This window comes from Palaemon carinicauda, chromosome 24 (assembly GCF_036898095.1).
Source record: "Palaemon carinicauda isolate YSFRI2023 chromosome 24, ASM3689809v2, whole genome shotgun sequence".
Taxonomy (NCBI): Eukaryota; Metazoa; Arthropoda; class Malacostraca; order Decapoda; family Palaemonidae; genus Palaemon; species Palaemon carinicauda.
This window is the reverse complement of record NC_090748.1, coordinates 25,568,724-25,588,811: the sequence shown is the minus strand read 5'-3', so window position 1 is coordinate 25,588,811 and position 20,088 is coordinate 25,568,724.

The window sequence follows — 20,088 nt, the reverse complement described above, 5'->3', positions numbered from 1 at the left end:
TTAACCACCATAGATCGTTAATGATATTTTATTTTCTCGGTTATGCAGCATCATCCTAATAGAACTAGTTCTTATATAAAATATAAATTGCTTTTTTGGGCTCAAGCCATGTCATCCTGATGGAAGTTCCTTAAAGTAACTTCCTAAGGGATATATGTACTACAGTGATATTCCCAGAGAATTTTACCTTTAGGTATCCAGAATTCTAACTCCTGGCACGAATATCCTTAAAATTTCTCCTAAGGATATCGCAATATCAGCGGACGCATTCTTGACATGCCTCCATAGCAATATGCACCCCTAATAGCGTTTTGGCTTCGAGGAGGATGTGGTAAAATAAAAGGGAGCCGTCCAAAGGTTATCCCGCTCTCGTAATACTATTGGGAATACAACAGAGCCATTCCCACGATGGCGGACATTCCCTTTTTTGTAGCGATTTCGCTCGGTGGTATTCCCTGGTGATCTAACTTTTCGATCGTTTTACAGGATTATAATTATGATTTCTCCATCTTCTTCCACCTCTGGAAAGTTGAGTATTGGGTCTTTACTATGAGTATATTTTAGCTCCTGTTTCACAATGAAATTAGAGTATTTTATTAAGCCTAAGAGCTAGGCCAGTTACTGGAGGCGCCATGGCGCTGTCGTTAGTTAGGCATGGGTTGTTTAGATAGCAGAATGACTTCCAGTTTTAAATAGCCTTATTTAATTATTTTAATTATTTAGATATTTAGGCAATTATTCTATTAAAGATTTGAAAATGTGCATATTTTTTCACCTTTTCTCTGTCGATCTTATAGTTAGAGTTTCGGTGATTTAGGTAACCGAGATCTCGTCTAGCCTAGGTAACCTAACCTAGACGTTTTACTATACGTTCAGACATTCCCCGGTTACTCTCGTGTATTGTTCTCATTCAGTGGAGACTGATACCTCCTAGAATGTTATGAAACATTACACGTCTCTTCGGAAATTTAAGGGTAATCTTTTTCCCTCTGAGTATAGCCTCAGGCTACAACCCTAATAGCCGTGCCATTAATTTTATTCAGACATGGCTAACTTAGGGTTTGTCCTGCCTCTTCCCTTAACCGTTGGTTGTTGTATACCAGCAGGTTTTGGGATTTAGTCAGAATCTCAGAGCATTTAGTCTTATGTCGGTGACCTGCCAGCAGGGGGAATGGGTTGTAGGATACCATCATTCCCCTGCCGGCTAGGTGGCCGGCAATGGAGGTTAGCCCTCATTAGCCGCACTCGAAGTTATGGTAGGATACCATCTTTTCCTTGCGACTAAAAGACTAGTCCTTTGCCACAGTACTCTAGGCTGAAGAGTAATATTCTTTAGCCTAGGATACATGGCACTGGAACTCTGTTTTTCTCTTTGTTGAGAGGAGGCAGCAGTGCCGCCATCCCCTTAACTGTATCGGCAATCTCTGGGTTTGAGAATTGAGTCTCCCGTTCCCTGGGATTCTGCCGATACCGAAACAGAGTTTCTTTTAACATGTGGTAGGACTGTCAATTTTGCCAGTTCCTTTCACACTCGTTACAGGATTTTGTTCCCTACCCCTCTGTCCACTTTTGATTGCTGAGCCATTGTCTTTCTTTAGGCCGGCATCTTACAACCTTACCATTGCCGGTAGGTTGCCGGAGCCACCCAGACTTCCTCTCTAGCCATGACTTTGGCTGAAGGCAGGGCATACTGCCGCCAACCACATCATCTGTCGGCAACTGTCGGCACAGCCTGTAACTGCCGGAACAGCCGTCAGCCAAGATAGCAGCCGGTAGCTGGCGGCTGCCGGTAGCTGGCGGCTGCCGGCGGTCATGATGGCTGAGAGTGGGAAGTCCCTTCTGTCCCCAAGGTTCTTCAGTCCTCCCTTGGACTGCTGCTACAGGTCAGGTTGCCGGGGTACTGCCAGCCAGGCCGGCAAAGATAGTGCTGTCTGGTAATACTGGAGGCTTGCCGGCCGGCAGTGTATCAGCGGTACCTTGTCGGCAATAGTACTCTAGCTGCATGGAAGCCTGAATGGTACATTCTCCCCTTCTATTAGAACCTTCTTTCTGGAGAAAGGCAGTCAAATTAAACTTTTGCATCCTTAATTACTGTATACATTCATAGTAAGGAGTAGACTATTTTCCATGCTATCTCTCTCTCACTCTCTAGCTAGCATGCCGGGTATGCTGGCAAGACCTAGCTATGCCGGCTACATGCAGGCTGAACTACTGTATATATAATACAGGTAGCCAGTATACCTGCAGTATAGAATATACTGCAGATAGAAAACTACTATAAAGTATATACTAGTAGTTATTTCCAATATGTTTTGGATATCCAACACTGGCATTTGCTGAGCCCAATCTTATATTGAATGAATATGATTTCTTCAATATACTGATTAGAAATTAGTTTTAGGATTACTCTACAATATTAAACACTTCAAGGCAGGAGTAATACACTCCTAACCCTCTAAGTGTAGAGCCTTTATCCTTGAGTCTCCCTGATCAGGAAACTACATTTTAATATAGTAGGAAGACTACAGCAAATAGGCTGATTGTGATATACAAATATATGTATTTCTTTTTCTTTAGTCCAGCTGGCTTCATGCTAGATGGACCGTACTGGCATATGCTACTATGAAGGCAGCATAATGACTAGACTACAACACATGATTTACAGTAGCCAGTAAATTGCAATATAGACTTACTGCAATTAGAAAACTACAGTACCATTATACAGTAGTATTTTCTGACATACCTTGGGTACCCTTGTACGAGCATTCCGCTGGGAATCGGTCATATATTGAATGAATAGTTTTCTTCAATATTCTGATCGAGAATCAGTCATCCTGACCCCACAGTATTAACATTATTTTGGGACAGTGATTTGATACTTCTCTACCCCTAGGGGTAAGAGCCCTTCTACTTGGAGTTACTCAATAGAGAAACATCCATGTAGTTAATACTGAGGGGAGGTAACAGCATTTGCTCACAGGGGTACACAAGTATGTATCTCCTAGTATCCCTTTATAGCTTACTATCATAAGCTACTCTATTGTAAATGACATTTGCATGTTGATTATTAAGGAGACAATCCATTGTATAATCATTTGGTTTTCCTTTCTTTACAGGAGGAACTCAATATAACTTGTGCTGCAGTCCTCTGCAAGGCCAAGAGTAAGTATTTTTAGGGTCATAATACTTGCAGGTTTTTTGCCCCCTACAATATTATTTCCGGATCCCTACATTATGTGAACCCACAAGTTTGCAATATATGTCGGACATTAATGTCCAAAGGTTTTAAAAATCCCAAGTCTACGGAGACTAGGGATACAGCTCAATATAAATTACGCAACTGGGTGAGAGGCTTTCAAAAGATCTCTCCGGGACCTTTCCTACCTAATTATAGGATGCGTAAGCTACTATTTCCGGAAGCTAGTGAGGAAACAGTAGTGTCTCAGGAGCCAACTACATCCCCTGACGGCCAGAAAACCTTTGGGATTAAGGGCAATAAGTGCCCCAGGGTAGAAGAGGAAAATGTTGTGTTGGAATTCCCTCCGCCCATGAATCAAGTCCTACCAACATGCTCCATAACCAATCCCTGGATGTTTGCGGAGCAGATGCCGATTTCAAATGGCAATATCTACATCTCAGAGAAAATAGGTGCTGTTCCTTTGGACAAAATTACATTTTGGCCAAGCTTTGATGCTTTCCCTAATTGTTGGGTTCGACTAAAGTACGAACCAAAGTCAAGAAAAGGAACGGAACCAAAGGAGGTCTTGATTCTCGACCATGATAAGGCACTGACTATGCTTTCAGGTAGTCTAAGAAAGGCGGGTTATTCAGAGTCGAAGGTATTCTCACTGAATAACAGACATCCTTCCTTTCTTGCTCCTACTTCACTTTCATTCCCCTTTATGGTGAAGACATTTACTTCTGTTGCCAAAGCGGTAGAGGTGGGTAAGCCATGTCCCACACTCGATGAGTGCAAGCCTTTGTCACCAGCTTTTCCCGGACATGAAAAGGATTGGAAGGAGGTCCTTTTGACATTTTCAGTAGGAAAGTTAGACAAGGACGTCGCAAGTCGACAATTCAAGGTATGTCTCCCTAAATTGTCTGAGTTGCTCTTGTGTAATGAACATGAGTCAAAGGAGAGACTTGCGACATCCCTTTCTCCACAAAACTACATAGAGTTTTGTTCATCCTACGAAAGTACCCCAGACATGCTCATGGTCATAGCCAAAATACATATGTCTATCTTGGTGAAAGACGTCTATGCCTTTATGAAGGCTAGGAGAGCATGTAGAGAGTTTGCGTTCGCTGATGCAACAGTGAAATACGAAACAAGAAAGCTAATATCTTCCAACATCTGGGGTAAAGACCTCTTCCCACACGAGGTCACTAAGTAAGGAATTAAGAATGCTACCATGGAGAACATAAGTCTTCTCCAAAAATGGGGCATTCCTTCAAAGAGAAAATCTTCTGTGGTTGTGGGTCCCCATCAAAAAAAGAAGATCGAAAATTCTGGATATATCTGTGCTTCTCAACAACATCCCACTATTCCAGTGACCACGGTGCTACAGGCAGATGGTCAAAAGTCTAAGCCTACTGACTACTTGAAGCATAAAGACGCTTCGGCTAGGAGGAACTTTCCCTCAGGATCGCAGGACCTTCGATCCTTCAGTCCAAAGCCTATTCAAGATGAGCCATTGATGGGAAACAGAAATGTCCCTACCATTTTTTCCTTACCTTCTCCTACAGTTCAAAACCCTCCTGGAGGAGTATACCTGAGAGCTATAGAGCATACAGGTGGTAAGAAAACTATAGCTCATCGAGTTCCAGGGAAAGCTTTTTCGTGTTCACGAGAAGGACTCAAGATATCAATGAGTCATTCTGAACTTGCCACCACTCAATAAGTTCATAAAAAAATAGCAAGTTCTGAATGTTAATCCATCTGAACATATCGACCTTGTTCCAATTAGGAGTGTTCGTAGTCTTGTCAGACCTGAAAGGTGTCTTTAGGAACCTTCCAGTCAACCACCCCCCTTCTTCCTATCTAGAATTCATGTTACAGAGAGTAACATTCATCCTAGAAAAAATACGTATCGGACTCACAGTCCTAAGTATCTTCAAAGGATTGACGAACATAGTCACGTCAAAGTCAAGCCTAGAAATAGTTCAAATATTAATTTATCTGATCGAGAGGCTGGAGTGGGCAGCACCCGAAGTGTCTGGCCAATGTGCAATCAAAAAGATGACCCGGTTCCCGGGACATCATGGATGCAAGATAAGTTTCTAGAAGTCTTGACTTTCTCCAGCTCAGGGGTTTCGAGGCTTAAGAAAACCATCGAAGCCCTCAGTCATATCAACTCTCCTTTCCTTTGGGAATATAAAAGGAGCTCGCGAGGTCTGTCAAGAGACTCAGGTAATCAGTCAGATTTCCAAAATGCCAACAGGAAAAAGCGCTAAACTTTCCCCAGTTCGCAATAGTGACAGACCTGGTGCCAAGGGCACACCTTAAAGATGCGTTAAGAGCTTAGAGAAAACACGCATCAAACGCTTGAAGAGATAAGAAAAGACTGAGATCGGTCCCTCTTTAATCGCTTCTCTAACAAAAATTAGAGCGCGGAAGTCCCAAGACTCTGCTGGTCCTTTCATGGGTGGGGAAGCCCCCTTCACACAGATCAGACTCCCTACGACTGATCTGGGACACCGAAGCGATAATAAGGCGTCACAATTGAACGTCGCATACAGTCTTTGTGAAGTTACCCATCCCTCTCTTAAAGGGATGGCACCTATCAGCAGTTCATTTACAACTGATCCACGATGTGACGGTGGATACTCTATTTCGATCCAAACCGATAGAGTTGGAATGGTCCATGGACGCAGACATATTCCCTCCCAGATGGGAACAAGTCCTGGAACTGCGATTCGACCTCTTTATCACGAGCTTCTTCAAGAAACTACCTCGATATATAGCCCCAAACAAGGATCCTCTAGTGGGGCTGACTGACTAGATGAGGCTGGTCCTAGCTCTGATCCGAGGTATATTTCCGAAGGTTCAGAAATTAACTGCCTTCGTTTATCACAGAGAACCCAAACCCTTCATTTCATGATTTTCTCGCTCAAGGCGCTAGAAAAAGGTTTGGGATCTCAGACGGCAATATAGAATTCCTAGAAGAATACAAGGCCAAGTCAACTAGAAGACAATATGAGTCTTCCTGGGAAAAGTGGGTTGCGTTTGTCAAAGCAAAAGGACCGAAAGAAATTTCAATGAACTTCTGTCTGTCCTTCTTTGTCCACCTTCATAGCCAAGGTCTGGCGGCCAATACGATAAATACGTGGAAGTCAGCCTTGACTAGGCCTCTCCTATATGCCTTTCAAGTGGATCTGGCGAATGAAATCTTTAATAAGATTCCGAAGGCATGTGCTAGGCTTAAGCCCTCAGTACCACCAAAGCCCATCTCTTTGTCTTTGGACAAGGTCTTACATGAAGCCTCATCTGTGAACAATGAAGATTGTTCTCTTAAGGATCTAACCCAAAAGGTTATTTTTTTGTTTGCTATCGCCTCTGGGGCTAGAGTTAGTGAAATAGTGGCCCAATACAGAGATGAGGGTCACATTCAGTTCACGGAAGTGGGAGAACTGAATCTCTTTCCTGATCCATCCTTTCTTGCTAAAAACGAGCTACCCACTAAGAGGTGGGGTCCCTGGAGAATCTGCCCTCTGAAGGAAGATGTCTCTCTATGTCCCGTAGAGTGTCTAAAGGTATCTTCATAGAACTTCAGACTTCAGAGGAGGAGAGCTCTTTAAAGGAGAAACTTCTGCATCAAATTTATCCCTAAAACAACTATGGGCGAAGCTCACCTACCTTATTCGTAGAGCGGATCCGGACAGTACTCCCGCAGGTCATGATCCGAAAAAGAATGCTTCATCACTGAACATCTTTCAGGATATGGACTTAGAGCGCCTTCGTTTATACACTGGATGGAAATCATCCCAAGTGTTTTACAAATACTATGCAAAACAAGTGCATGAACTGAAACACTTCGTAGTGGCGGCATGTAGTGTATTAAAACCTGCCCCCTAATTACTGTGGCAAACGGTTAATGGTTTGGGACCTCACATGTCCTCAAACATGTAATGGATGAGAATCATCCAGAGTGTTCTACAAACACTATGCTAGACAAATCCTTGATCTGAAGCAATATGTGGTGATGCTAGGTAGAATATTTAACCTGCCGTTCAACTCTACGATGAACAGCTAATTGACTGGGACTGTCAATTAAAGGGAGAAGAGATCATCCTTCTTAGGTGTGACTTCTTTTAATTAAGTGTTACCATGATAACACTGGCTCTGTTCAAAATCCCAGGTGTGGAATTATACAGATAGCACTAGTGCCGGAGTACGATGTACACAGTGCAGATAGAAGTAACCAGTACAGGAATTATAAAGAGAAATTGTTTTTATAATTTTTCTTCAGTCTAAGAGAGGCACTCATCATTTCTACATTCAAGAAGGAAATATAGTGTGTGTACTCATTACAGGTATAATCACATTGTTATACTACATTCGTTTTACTAAACATCACTTTTAGTCATTTATTAGTAATAAATGTCTATTAGAATGTAGTGCGTCCATTTTCGCCAGACAATTGTAAGTATACATGCCAGAGCTCTTAAACTTACCAAAGTAAGCATCCCTCATATATTTGTATGCATCAAATAATAGATATAAGAGACACTGATGTTATTTTAGTAAAATATACAACTATGAGACTATTTGTATATTCAGAGTGTACTTATGTTTGGTCATACTATGTATGTTAACCTCAAGACACCTTTTCTACTGTCTAGAATGAATCTTCCCTGTAGGAGGCAGGAAGCACTAACATTGGTTATGATCAGTGATGATGACAAATAATGGTAACGTCACTTGTCTCATGTGGTCCCCATGACCATAGAAAAGAATGTTATAAGGTTAAGGCACTGATAAAAATCCACTGATACAATAGTGCTCTGGTATGCTTCCATCAGGACGACAAAGCTTGAGCCCAAAAAAAGGATTTTGAGCGAAGAGAAAAATCTATTTTTGGGTGAGATGGCCATGTCGTCCTGATGGACCCACCCATCTCTTCTAAAAGAAAAGATCTTCACAGTATCCCTCCCGTGGTACTGTATCTATAACACCATGCTCAATGCTACAAGGAATGTCCGCCATCATGGGAATGGCGCTGTTGTATTCCCAATAGTATTACGAAAGTGGGGATAGCCTTTGGACGGCTCCCTTTTATTTTGCCACTTCCTCCTCGAAACGAAAACGCTATTAGGGGTGCAGATTGCTATGGAGGCGTGTCAAGAATGCGTCCGCTGATATTGCGATATCCTTAGGCGAAATTTTAAGTTAGAATTCTGGATACTTAAAGGTAAAATTCTCTGGGAATATCACTGTAGTACATATATCCCTTAGGAAGTTACTTTAAGGAACTTCCATCAGGACGACATGGCCATCTCACCCAAAAATAGATTTTTCGCTTCGCTCAAAATCCGTTAAATTATCAGGTAAATTATTTTAAAATTCTTTCCATACGAAAACTTTTTGTATGAGCGTGCCTTGATATCTGACTATATTATAATTATATTTTCTCTTTCGTTTTTAAACTGGAAAACTCTTTCTTTAGGATAATTTCATATGAGTTAGGAATAAGTGCTATGTTCATATAATATACTTCCTACATGGCTGAAATTGTTGAACATAAACTTTTTTTTATTGTGGTTTTCTGTTATCTATTAATTGGCTATTACTTTGATATAATTTGTAATAATTTCATGAAGTTAGCATAAAGAATCAACTCTCTCTCTCTCTCTCTCTCTCTCTCTCTCTCTCTCTCTCTCTCTCTCTCTGTAGAACAATAACACTGCTAAGCCCGCAATGTATGGTCATGGGTCGTTTACTTCAATAGAGTCAGATTTTGTTAAGTTAATGTGAGAGTAATCATTATTCCCTTCAGTGTATCATATTCAAACGGAAGGTTTTCAAAGGTAAGCTTAAAGTGATCAAGGTGAAACCATTTACCAGGTATATTTTGTCTCTAAATAACATTATTACTAAAGACTTTATTGTATCTCTCTCTCTCTCTCTCTCTCTCTCTCTCTCTCTCTCTCTCTCTCTCTCTTGTTAACATCAACATATATATATATATATATATATATATATATGTATATGTATATATGTATATATATATATGTATATATATATATATATATATATATATAAATATACATATACATATATATACATATATATGTATGTATACATATTATCATTATTATTATTATGATTACTTGCTAAGCTACAACCCTAGATGGAAAACAGGATGCTATAAGCCCAGGGGCTCCAACAGGGAAAAAAGCTTGGTGAGGAAAGGGAACAAGGAAAAATAAAATATTTCAAGAAGAGCAACAACATTAAAATAAATATCACTTTATAAACTACAAAAACTTAAAAAAAACAAAAAAAAAAAGAGGAAGGAAAATAACATATAAGAAAACAAGCTCGATGATGTTACTTTCTTTTTCTCAGTTCCATCTACTGCATGTAGATCCTTGATTGCTGAATCCCTTGATAGAGATCTAGCCGAAATTAGTGCATGGTGCAAGTTTTTAGGTATGAAGCTGAACCCTATAAGAACTCCTAGTATGATTGTGAGTAGGTCAAGAACAGCAGATCTTTAACTTCTTGATATTACGATTGATAATGTTTCTTTAACTCTAAATCACTTTATTATATTTGAGGTCTGATTTTTCATTATAAATCTACTTTTAAAAAACACATTTGGTCTGATTCTTCTTCAACGATACAAACAACTGAGTTATTGAGAAAGTGTCTTAAGATTATCTGCGACCATTCTATTCAGAGTAATGACTCGGTTACCTTTTTTCTGCCTTCTATCTTCTCTCAGGTGTTCAGCTCATGAACTTCATCTTAATTTGTTGGATAAAAACTTGTAATCTATCAAATTTCTTATTCCTGATCAACTGAAAATATTAATCTCTGGTACCGTCGTTCACTTAGTTCAGTGATGTCACCCGACCTCTTGGGGCCTGCAAAGATAATACAAGGGGTCTGTGAACAAAATTGAAAAAACATGCATCCATTTCTCTCTCTCTCTCTCTCTCTCTCTCTCTCTCTCTCTCTCTCTCTCTCTCTCTCTCTCTCTCTCTCTCTCTCGTTAAATTACCTCATTTGGACGAAAATGTACAACATCCAATAAACTTCATTTCGAAGTGAGGTAGGAAGGATATATAATTTAGTATATAAATGAATGGATAGTAAATACCATACAGGAAGTGGGAACATATACTAAGAAAGCCAAGACTGGTGAATAGTAAGACCATCGTTTACTATGTGCGGTATTACAACCAGTAAGTACTCTCTCTCTCTCACTCTCTCTCTCTCTCTCTCTCTCTCTCTCTCTCTCTCTCTCTCTCTCTCTCTCTCTCTCTCTCTCTCTCTCTCTCTCTCTCTAATATCATATTATTTCCAAGAGTTGGAAACATACCGGATTCAATATAATCATAGTCTGTAAATGGGATATGGGAAATGATAAAAGTCCAATATGTATTGAATTAAGTTATTTATGAGAATTTTATTTTTGGTAATCTATAATTCATATACTTAGCAATATCTTTTATTTTCTTGGTGAAACAATGTTGTAGGAAACTAAGCTCATGGTTGTAGTTGAATTTGTTCATTTGAATTCACCCTGAATCGTTAAATATCTCTTCCACGGATTTACCGGTATTTAAAACTAAAATGAAAAAAAGATAAAGTGTATATCTAGGGAATTGAAATCAAATCCCTGGACCATAAATTGTGCTGATTATGGCTAAGATAAAAGAATATCGAGGTGGAAACCCTAGACTGGAGCTTTATTCCCGTCTAGTACAGGATCGGGCTTCAACAATATCGTTTAAACAAAGACATTCAACGGCAATATGGTTAAAAGAAATTTGGTATCAGCAAAAGATCAAATAATTTGTTTCTCTTTTTGTATTTCTTTTTTAGTTTTTTTTTTTGTGTGTTCGTTGTCCTATTAAAGAATATAGTAAGAAGAATAAGCTGCCCAGTTAATAAAATAAGCATGATGAGTTATAGAGCTTTCAAAGTCCTGTGGGGAGGTGAACCCATTTAAATTAAAGGGATTCTTGGTAGTTGAAAGGGTGGGAAACAGTAGGTTAGACTTTTTTTTTTCTTTTTTTTTTTACCATCCTTTCGAATGGGATCTTCCTGGACTATGCTATCTTGTAAGTAGTGCTAGGTTTGAAATTAGTTCTAACAGGCACGCCTTTTCCATCATAAAACTCAATACATCACATTATTCAAGAAGTTTGATTCCTACTGTGACCAGATTGTTGAATAACCTTTTTAATCGGAAAGTTGAATCAGTGCAGTTACAGAAGGTCAAACTTACAGCGAATGTTTTCATGTTGAACAAATCAACATAAGACGATCCTCATTTTTGCTCATCTTTAAATATTCAATATCAATTATTTATTATGTCTCATGTATTTTATTTAATTCCGTATTTCCTTCCCTCGCAAGGCTCTTTTTTGGGGAATGCCCTTTGGAATTATAGGATACTACTTTCCTAACTTGGCTTATAGCTTGGCTAATAATAAAAATAACATTAATATTTCAACAGTTGCGTGAAAATTGGTTTTAAATGAAGAAGGTAAGAATTTTGAGGAAAAGAGACTTCAGAAACTCAGCTCAGATAAAATGCAAATGCAAATTTTTGAAGGATGAAACTTGCTGGAGTTAGAGACAGCTAATGACATTTTATGAATTTCTTGGAGGTTGGAAACTTCTCCATCCCCTCGTTTAAGTTAGGGAAATTCGCTCTGATTTCAGACTGAATTTCTTGGAAAAGAAGAGGATTCATCAAAGTCCAGGGAATTGTTGCAAGAGCGTGTAGTACTAAAGATTATTTTTTTACTATGAATCATATTTTCAATTTATTGATGCAATGAAGGAAGTAAGTTTTATAGCAATAAATAGATTTCCTCAGTTCCAAAAGTAAATATTGTGAATAAAAATTGATTATCTGGTATTTTTCAACAGTTTGATTGTATATTTTCCGGTATCTTTAACCACCATAGATCGTTAGTGATATTTTATTTTCTCGGTTATGCAGCATCATCCTAATAGAACTAGTTCTTATATAAATTATAAATTGCTTTTTTGGGCTCAAGCCATGTCGTCCTGATGGAAGTTCCTTAAAGTAACTTCCTAAGGGATATATGTACTACAGTGATATTCCCAGAGAATTTTATCTTTAGGTATCCAGAATTCTAACTCCTGGCGCGAATATCCTTAAAATTTCTCCTAAGGATATCTCAATATCAGCGGACGCATTCTTGACACCCCTCCATAGCAATCTGCACCCCTAATAGCGTTTTCGCTTCGAGGAGGATATGGCAAAATAAAAGGGAGCCGTCCAAAAGCTATCACTGCTCTCGTAATACTATTGGGAATACAACAGCACCATTCCCACAATGGCAGACCTTCCCTTTTTTGTAGCGATTTTGCTCGGTGGTATTCCCTGGTGATCTAACTTTTCGATCGTTTTACAGGATTATAATTATGCTTTCTCCATCTTCTTCCACCTCTGGAAAGTTGAGTATCGGGTCTTTACTATGAGTATATCTTAGCTCCTGTTTCACAATGAATTTAGAGTATTTTATTAAGATTAAGAGCTAGGCCAGTTACTGGAGGCGCCTTGGCGCCGTCGTTCGTTAGGCATGTGTTGTTTAGATAGCAGAACGACTTCCAGTTTTAAATAGCCTTATTTAATTATTTTAATTATTTAGCTATTTAGGCAATTATTCTTGTAAATATTTGATAATGCGCATATGTTTTCCCCTTTTATCTGTCGATTTTATAGTTAGAGTTTCGGTGATTTAGGTAACCGAGATCTCGTCTAGCCTAGGTAACCTAACCTAGACGTTTTACTATACGTTCAGACTTTCCCCGGTTACTCTCGTATATTGTTTTCATTCAGTGGAGACTGATACCTCCTAGAATGTTATGAAACATTACACGTCTCTTAGGAGATTTAAGGGTAATCTCTTTCCCTCTGAGTATAGCCTCAGGCTACAACCCTAATAGCCGTGCCTTGAATTTTATTCAGACATGGCTAACTTTGGGTTCTTCCTGCCTCTTCCCTTAACCGTTGGTTGTGGTATACCAGCAGGCTTTGGGATTTAGTCAGAATTTCAGAGCATTTAGTCTTATGTCGGTGACCTGCCGGCAGGGGGAATGGGTTGTAGGATACCATCATTCCCCTGCAGGCTAGGTGGCCGGCAATGGAGGTTAGCCCTCATTAGCCGCATCTGAAGTTATGGTAAGATACCATCTTCTCCTTACGACTAAAAGACTAGTCCTGTGCCACAGTACTCTGGCTGAAGAGTAATATTCTTTAGCCTAGGATACGTGGCACTGGAACTCTGTTTCTTCTTTGTTGAGAGGAGGCGGTAGTGCAACCATCCCCTTAAATGTGTCGGCAAGCTCTGGGTTGGAGAACTGAGTCTCCTCTTCCCTGGGATTCTGCCGATACCGAAAGAGAGTTTCTTTTAACATGTGGTAGGACTGACAATTTTGCCAGTTCCTTTCACACTCGTTACAAGACCCTGTTCCCTACCCCTCTGTCCACTTTTGATTGCTGAGCCATTGTCTTTCTTTAGGCTGGCATCTTACAACTTACCATTGCTGGTAGGTTGCCGGAGCAAGCCAAACTTCCTCTCCAGCCATGATTTTGGCTGACGGCTGGGCATACTGCCGCCAACCACATCATTTGTCGGCAACTGCCGGCCCATTCGGAAGCCAAGATGGCTGCCGGTAGCTGGCGGGTGCTGGCGGTCATGATGGCTGTGAGTGGGAAGTCCCTTTTGTCCCCAAGGTTCTTCAGTCCTCCCTTGGAATGCTGCTACAGATCCTTTTGCCGGGGTACTGCCGGCCAGGCCGGCAAAGATAGTGCTGTCTGGTACTGCTAAAGGCTTGCCAGCCGGCAGTGTATCGGCGGTACCTTGTCAGCAATAGTACTCTAGCTGCATGGAAGCCTGAATGGTACATTCTCCCCTTCTTTTAGAACCTTCTTTCTGGAGAAAGGCAATCAAATTAGACTTTTACATCCTTAATTACTGTATACATTCACAGTAAGGAGTAGCCTTTTTTCCATGCTATCTCTCTCTCACTCTCTAGCTAGCATGCCGGGTATGCCGGCAAGACCTAGCTATGCCGGCTACATGCCGGATGAACTACTGTATATATCATACAGGTAGCCAGTATATCTGCAGTATAGAATATACTTCAGATAGAAAACTACTATATAGTATATACTAGTAGTTATTTCCAATATATTTTGGATATCCAACACCGGCATTTGCTGAGCCCAATCTTATATAGAATGAATATGATTTCTTCAATATACTGATTAGAAATCAGTTTTAGGAGTACTCTACAATATTAAACACTTCAAGGCAGGAGTAATACACTCCTAACCCTCTAAGGGTAGAGCCTTTATCCTTGAGTCTCCCTGATCAGGAAACTCTACATTTTAATATAGTAGGAAGACTACAGCAAATAGGCTGAGTGTGATATACAAATATACGTCTTTTTTTTTCTTTAGTCCAGCTGGCTTCATGCTAGATGGACCGTACTGTCATATGCTACTATGAAGGCAGCATAATGACTAGACTACAACACATGATGTACAGTAGCCAGTAAATGGCAATATAGACTTACTGCAATTAGAAAACAACAGTACCATTATACAGTAGTATTTTCTGACATACCTTGGGTACCCTTGTACGAGCATTCCGCTGGTACCGGCCATATATTGAATTAATAGTTTTCTTCAATATTCTGATCGAGAATCAGTCATCCTGACCCCCACAGTATTAACATTATTTTGGGACAGTGATTTGATATTTCTCTACCCCTAGGGGTAAGAGCCCTTCTACTTGGAGTTACTCAATAGAGAAACGTGCATGTAGTTAATACTAAGGGGAGGTAACAGCATTTGCTCACAGGGGTACACAAGTATGTATCTCCTAGTATCCCTTTATATCTTACTATCATAAGCTACTCTATTGTAAATGACATTTGCATGTTGAATATCAAGGAGACAATCCATTGTATACTCATTTGGTTTTCCTTTTTTTACAGGAGGAACACCAGATAACTTGTGCTGCAGTCCTCTGCAAGGCCAAGAGTAAGTATTTTTACGGTCATAATATTTGCAGGTTTCATGCCCCCTAAAATATTATTTCCGGATCCTACATTATTAGAACCCACAAGTTTGCAATATATGTCGACCATTAATCTCCGAAGGTTTTAAAAATCCCAAGTCTACGGAGACTAGGGATACAGCTCAATATAAATTACGCAACTGGGTGAGAGACTTTCAAAAGATCTCTCCGGGACCTTTCCTACCTAATGATAGGATGTGTAAGCTACTATTTCCGGAAGCTAGTGAGGAAACAGTAGTGTCTCAGGAGCCAACTACATCCCCTGACGGCCAGAAAACCTTTGGGATTAAGGGCAAGAAGCGCCCCAGGGTAGAAGAGGAAAATGTTGTGTCGGAATTTCCTCCACCCATGAATCAATTCCTACCAACATGCTCCATAACCAATCCCTGGAGGTTTGCGGAGCAGATGCCGATTTCAAATGGCAATATCTACATCTCAGAGAAAATAGGTGCTGTTCCTTTGGACAAAATTACATTTTGGCCAAGCTTTGATGCTTTCCCTAATTGTTGGGTTCGACTGAAGTACGAACCAAAGTCAAGAAAAGGAACGGAACCAAAGGAGGTCTTGATTCTTGACCATGATAAAGCACAGACTATCCTTTCAGGTAGTCTAAGAAAGGCGGGTTATTCGGAGTCGAAGGTATTCTCACTGAATAACAGACATCCTTCCTTTCTTGCTCCTACATCACTTTCATTCCACTTTATGGTTAAGACATTTACTTCTGTTGCCAAAGCGGTAGAGGTGGGTAAGCCATGTCCCACACTCGATGAGTGCAAGCCTTTGTCACCAGCTTTTCCCGGACAGGAAAAGGATTGGAAGGAGGTCCTTTTGACATTTTCAGTAGGAAAGTTAGACAAGGACGTCGCAAGTCGACAATTCAAGGTATGTCTCCCTAAATTGTCTGAGTTGCTCTTGTGTAATGAACATGAGTCAAAGGAGAGACTTGCGACATCCCTTTCTCTACAAAACTACATAGAGTTGTGTTCAACCTACGAAAGTACCCCAGACATGCTCATGGTCATAGCCAAAATGCATATGGCTATCTTGGTGAAGGACCTTTACACCTTTATGAAGGCTAAGAGAGCATGTAGAGAGTTTGTGTTCGCTGTTCCAACATCTGGGGTATAGACCTCTTCCCATACGAGGTCACTAAGGAAGCAATTAAGAACGCCACCATGGAGAACATAAGTCTTCTCCAAAAATGGGGCATTCCTTCAAAGAGAAAATCTTCTGTGGTTGTGGGTCCACAACAAAAAAAGAAGATCGAAAATTCTGGAAATATCCGGGCTGCTCAACAACATCCCACTATTCCAGTGACCACGGTGCTACAGGCAGATGGTCAAAGGTCTAAGCCTACTGACTACTTGAAGCATAAAGACGCTTTGGATAGGAGGAACTTTCCCTCAGGATCGCAGGACCTTCGATCCTTCGGTCCAAAGCCTATTCAAGATGAGCCATTGATGGGAAACAGAAATGTCCCTACGATCATTTCCTTACCTTCTCCTACAGTTCAAAATCCTCCTGGAGGAGTATACATGAGAGCTATAGAGCATACAGGTGGTAAGAAAACTATAGCTCATCGAGTTCCAGGGAAGGCTTATTTTGTGTTCACGAAAAGGACTCAAGATATCAATGAGTCATTCTGAACTTGTCACCACTCAACAAGTTCATAAAAAACAGCAAGTTCTGAATGTTAATCCTTTTGAACATATCGACCTTGTTCCAATTAGGGGTGTTTGTGGTCTTGTCAGACCTGAAAGGTGTCCTTCGGAACCTTCCAGTCAACCACCCCCCTTCTTCCTATCTAGAATTCATGTTACAGAGAGTAACATTCATCCTAGGAAAAATACGTGTCGGACAGTCCTAAGTATCTTCAAAGGATTGACGAACCTAGTCATGTCAAAGTCAAGCCTAGAAATAGTTCAAGTATTAATTTACCTGATCGAGAGGCTGGAGTGGGCAGCACCTGAAGTGTCTGGCCAATGTGCAATCAAAAAGATGATCCGGTTCCCGGGACATCATGGATGCAAGATAAGTTTCTAGAAGTCTTGACTTTCTCCAGCTCAGGGGTTTCGATGGTTAAGAAAACCATCGAAGCCCTCAGTCACATCAACTCTCCTTTCCTTTGGGAATATAAAAGGAGCTCGCGAGGTCTGTCAAGAGACTCAGGTAATCAGTCAGATTTCAAAAAGGCCAACAAGAAAAAGCGCTAAACTTTCCCCAGTTCGCAATAGTGACAGACCTAGTGCTAAGGGCACACCGGGAAGATGTGTTAAGAGCTTGGAGAAAACACGCATCAAACGCTTGAAGAGATAAAAAAAGACTGAGATCGGTCCCTCTTTAATCGCTTCTCTAACAAAAATTAGAGCACCAAAGTCCCAAGACTCTGCTGGTCCTTTCATGGGTGGGGAAGCCCCCTCCACACAGATCACACTCCCTACGACTGATCTGGGACACCGAAGCGATAATAAGACGTCACTATCAAACGTCGCATACAGTCTTGGTGAAGTTATCCATCCATCTCTTAAAGGGATGGCACCTACCAGCAGTTCATTTACAACTGATCCATGATGTGACGGTGGATACTCTATTTCGATCCAAACCGATAGAGTTGGAATGGTCCATGGACGCAGACATATTCCCTCCTAGATGGGAACAAGTCCTGGAACTGCAATTTGACCTCTTCCTCACGAGCGTCTTCAAGAAACTACCCCGATATATAGCACCATACGAGGTTCCTCTAGTGGGGCTGATAGACTAGATGAGGCTGGTCCTAGCTCTGATCTGAGGTATATTTCCGAAGGTTCAGAAATTAACTGCCTTTTCTTTTATCACAGAGAACCCAAACCCTTCATTTCATGATTTTCTCGCTCAAGCGGTTAGAAAAAGGTTTGGGATCTCAGAAGGCAATATAGAATTCTTAGAAGAATACAAGGCCAAGTCAACTAGAAGACAATATGAGTCTTCCTGGAAAAAGTGGGTTGCGTTTGTCAAAGCAAAATGACCGAAAGAAATTTCAATGAACTTCTGTCTGTCCTTTGTCCACCTTCATAGCCAAGGTCTGGCGGCCAATACGATAAATACGTGGAAGTCAGCCTTGACTAGGCCTCTCCTATATGCCTTTCAAGTGGATCTGGCGAATGAAATCTTTAATAAGATTCCGAAGGCATGTGCTAGGCTTAAGCCCTCAGTACCACCAAAGCCCATCTCTTGGTCTTTGGACAAGGTCTTACATTAAGCCTCATCTGTGAACAATGAAGATTGTTCTCTTAAGGATCTAACCCAAAAGGTTATTTTTTTGTTTGCTATCGCCTCTGGGGCTAGAGTTAGTGAAATAGTGGCCCTATCCAGAGATGAGGGTCACATTCAGTTCACGGAAGTGGGAGAACTGAATCTCTTTCCTGATCCATCCTTTCTCGTTAAAAACGAGCTACCCACTAAGAGGTGGGGTCCCTGGAGAATCTGCCCTCTGAAGGAGGAAGTCTCTCTATGTCCCATAGAGTTTCTAAAGGTCTATCTTCATAGAACTTCAGACTTCAGAGGAGGACAGCTCTTTAAAGGAGAAACTTCTGGATCAAGTTTATCCCTAAAACAACTATGGGTGAAGCTCACCTACCTTATTCGTAGAGCAGATCTGGACAGTACTCCCGCAGGTCATGATCCGAGAAACAATGCTTCATCGCTGAACTTCTTTCAGTATATGGACTTAGAGCGCCTTAGTTTATACACTGGATGAAAATCATCCAGAGTGTTTTACAAACACTATGCAAAACAAGTGCATGAACTGAAACACTTCGTAGTGGCGGCAGGTAGTGTATTAAAACCTGCCCTCTAATTACTGTGGTAAACGGTTAATGGTTTGGGACCTCACATGTCCTCACACATGTAATGGATGAGAATCATCCAGAGTGTTTTACAAACACTATGCTAGACAAATCCATGATCTGAAGCAATATGTGGTGATGCTAGGTAGAATATTTAACCTGACGTCTAACTCTACGATGAACAGCTAATTGACTGTTACCATGATAACACTAGCTCTGTTCAAAATCACAGGTGTGAAATTATACAGATAGCACTAGTGCCGGTGTACGATGTACACAGTGCAGATAGAAGTAACCAGGAATTATGAAGAGAAATTGTTTTATAATTTTTCTTCAGTCTGAGAGTGGCTCTCATCTTTTCTTCCTTTAAGAAGGAAATATAGTCTCTGTACTCATTACAGGTATAATCACATTGTCATACTACATTCGTTTCACTAAACATCTCTTTTAGTCATTAATTAATAATAAATGTCTATTAGAATGTAGTGCGTCCAATTTCGCAAGACAATTTTATGTATACATGCCAGAGTTGTTCACCTCACCAAAGTAAGCATCCTTCATATATTTGTATGCATCAAATAATAGATATAAGAGACACTGATGTTATTTTAGCAAAATATACAACTATGAGACTATTTGTATATTCAGTGTGTACGTATGTTTGGTCATACTATGTATGTTAACCTCAAGATCCCTTTTCTACTGTGTAGATGGACTCTTCCCTGTAGGAGGCAGGAAGCACTAACATTGGTTATGATTAGTGATGATGACAAATAATGGTAACGTCACTTGTCTCATGTGGTCCCCATGACCATAGAAAAGGTTGCTATAAGGTTAAGGCACTGATAAAAATCCACAGATACACTAGTGCTCTGGTATGCTTCCATCAGGACGACATGGCTTGAGCCCAAAAAACGGATTTTGAGTGAAGCGAAAAATCTATTTTTGGGTGAGATGGCCATGTCGT